A 3,644-nucleotide genomic window follows, 5' to 3' on the forward strand; every position below is an offset into this window, starting at 1 on the left:
GAACGTTTCTCTCGAAATGCGAGTATCACAGACAGAAAAAACTTAAACAAGCAAAGACAAAGGAGGAATAAAACAAGCATGAGAGCCGTTTCAAAGGTAAATACCGACTACTACTACTACTATTAGGACATTGCTTTTCAAATACAAAGCAAACAAAGAGATTGTGTTTCTTAATCTAATAAGTATAAGTTTGAGAGATCCTTGGCTGAAACTACTCCGATATCTTCTTTTCGAAGACATAAAGAGGTTGGATTTGCTATCTTGTTACCTAAATGTTGTGTGTTTCCTAATACTGGCAATACATTCTACTGAAAAGCATGGAAGGGTTTCATATGGCACAGGATTATCATTCCAAGAGATTAAAGGCTTTCTTGAAATTCCTTTGACGCAAATAAAATAACAAAGCTGTCTGTACATACGTATATTATTATATATGTGTTTCAATATAAATATATATATATATATAGATATATATATATATATATATATATATATATATATATATATAAACACACCTGCTGTACTGGTTTTAACCGGACTTTGAATACTTGTTTTTCAATTTTTTCAGTTTTATGTTTACTTTGTTAGATATTCTCTGTGGTTTTAGCAATACATACATATATATATATATATATATAGGTATATATATATATACACACATATATATACATACTATATATATATTATATATTATAGATATATATATTATATAATATATAATGTGTGTGGTGTGTGTGAATGTGAGTGTGTGTGTGTGTTATACGATCAAAAAGTAACATGTGAAGATTGTATATCAAGAGCCAAGTAGAGATTATTAAAAAATATATAGGTCACAGTGGCAAACTGTTAGCATCGAGATTAAATCAACATAAATATTGTGTACGTGTAGGAAATACATCGAATGCCCTCTTTCTACATATGAACAATTTCAATCATACATTCAATTAGGAAAAATTCAAAGGAAATTTTATTTTGTAGAGATTTTATTAAAAGAAACATTATAGAATCGAGCATAATAAAAGTCAAGAAGTGATTTCAGTATTAGCAACGGACAATATAAACTAGATAACTGGCTTACGAAATGTATTGTTGACAACTTCGTAACTATGTAATTGAATGCTTAAAGGTAGGTTTACACCTACGCACTTTTGTGTTGCGGGCTGTTACGGCGTGGGACCGCAAGAAACCGCCAGAAAATTGACACGGTGGGGAGAAAAAATGACCGTTATTGGGCAGCGTGGCGTGGACCCGTAGGTGTGTTACGGGCATACCACGGCGTCTTGTTGCGGTGTCTAGCGGAGTGTTACGGCGTTGGTGCGGTTTTATGGTCGTTGTTACTATGCCAGGGCACGCGCTCTTGCGGCTTTGTTACTCCGTGTAGCGGTGTGTTGCGGGTGGCTTGCGTTGTTGTTGCGGAGTAATAATAACATAATTCATAATAATGAGAAGCAAATGATGGACATAACAAAAATACTTATACTAAACAAACATGTAAAGCATTTAAGAAAGTAAGAAAATGAAACGAAAAGCATAGAAAGTAAGAAAATGAAACATGAAAAGCACAGAAAGTAAGAAAATGAACATTAAAAGCATAAGAAATAGGTAAGAAAATGAACATGAAAAACATAGAAAGTAAAGAAAATTGACATGAAAAAGCATAGAAATGTAAGAAATGATGAAAAGCATAGAAAATAGAAATGAACATGAAAAGCACAGAAAGTAAGAAAATGAACATTAGAAGCATAGAATGTAAGAAAATAAACATGAAAAGCATAGAATGTAAGAAAATGAACATGAAAAGCATAGAATGTAAGAAAATGAACATGAAAAGCATAGAAAGTAAGAAATGAACATGAAAAGCATAGAATGTAAGAAGAAGAACGTGAAAAGCATAGAAAGTAAAAATGAACATGAAAAGCATAGAATGTTAAGAAATGGAACTATGAAAGCTAGAAAGAAAGAAAATGAACATGAAAAGCATAGAAAGTAAGAAAATGAACATGAAAAGCAAAGAATGTAAGAAAAATGAACATGTAAAAGCATAGAATGTAGAAAAAATGAACATGAAAAGTATAGAATGTAAGAAAATGAAATTGGGACTTGGTTTATACCATAACATTTTCAACTGCAAATATCATATATTATCAACTGAGGTCAATATATCTTTAGTCTGTTACTGATTTTTCATTGTTCCCCTGTTAATAACTATGTCCAATGTTAATTATTGTTTCATTATCATATTTGTGTGTGTTTATGTTCATTTGATCATGCTCTCAATATTATATAATAGTTCTTTACCTTGTATGTTATTATATCATTTGATGGCCATATTTATTTCATGTTACATTTCATTTTATAGTTCACGTTATTTTCCCGAGTTCTATTTATTTCATATTTCATATATCATATTTCATGTTAGATTTCCTGTTATATTTCTTCATGTTATTATTCTTTACGGCCATGCTTTTTCATTTTTCCATTTCATTTCACCCAATCATATCATTATATATATTGTCATGATATATAAATTAAGCATCAATAAGGAAAATGTAAATGCAAGTCAGTATTTCAACATATTTATTACAAAAAGAAACATTATGAATGATATAAAATGTACAAAATCATTTGATATTAAGAAAATAACTAAAAAGTCATTTATTATTAAAGAAATTAAATTCTATTTATTTATACATTGTCGACAGGCTGTCAGAGCGCGAATGATGCTCCCGCGGTCTGTCCGGCCCCTTTTATCCTCTCCAGAATGAGCGGCAACCTTCCATCCAATCGACCTATGTTTTTGTCAAAATTAAGAGGTGGTTGTGGAATTATTGATATTCAGTGTAAAGCGAAGTCAATCATGTTTAGTACATTTCTAAAAATGTTTAAAAGATCGTTGTTTTGGTTACCAAATGATTATTTATTATTGTAAAGTCAGAGCAACCTACCTTATAGAAAACGAATGCCAACATCAGGATTGCACTATTTTTACACATAGTTTTTATGAAAGTATGATAAATATATTACGAAGTGCTAATAAGATGACCTCTTATCCACAGATAAAATCGAAAGTGGTATATGAACATTTAATGAAAAACAGTGAATATGTTGCAAATATTGAAAAATTGTATCCACTATTCAACTGGAAACAATTTGGGAACATGTAAATAATAAGTATATAAAAAATAAAAGTAGAAAAATTTTGTTTAAGTATGTACATGAAGTTTTAAGTACAAATGATAGGCTAGCCATGATGAAAATAAAAGTTAAGTGGATGAATAGAAACTGATATGCATATAGCATATTTCTGTACTTTGGTTAAGAATTTGTTGTCCTGGGTATTTGAATTGCTTAGAAAATGTAAATTAAAAACTAATTGCAGGTTAAGGATTTTAAAACTAGATTTTGAAGCAAACTCAAAAAGGGACGAAAATACAGCAATGGTAATAATAGCAGATTTTATTTCTAGTATATGGATGGCAAGATATTTGGGAATAAGTACTGACCAGCAAATTATTAAATGTGTAAAGAATAGACTGTTAAATACATTTAATGTAAATATTATAGGATTTAACTATCGGATCCCTGTTTAAAACGAAAGACCGCCTTAGGCCTCTTCTAAAATCTAATGTTGTATATAAATATAC

This window comes from Macrobrachium nipponense, chromosome 35 (assembly GCF_015104395.2).
Source record: "Macrobrachium nipponense isolate FS-2020 chromosome 35, ASM1510439v2, whole genome shotgun sequence".
NCBI lineage: Eukaryota > Metazoa > Arthropoda > Malacostraca > Decapoda > Palaemonidae > Macrobrachium > Macrobrachium nipponense.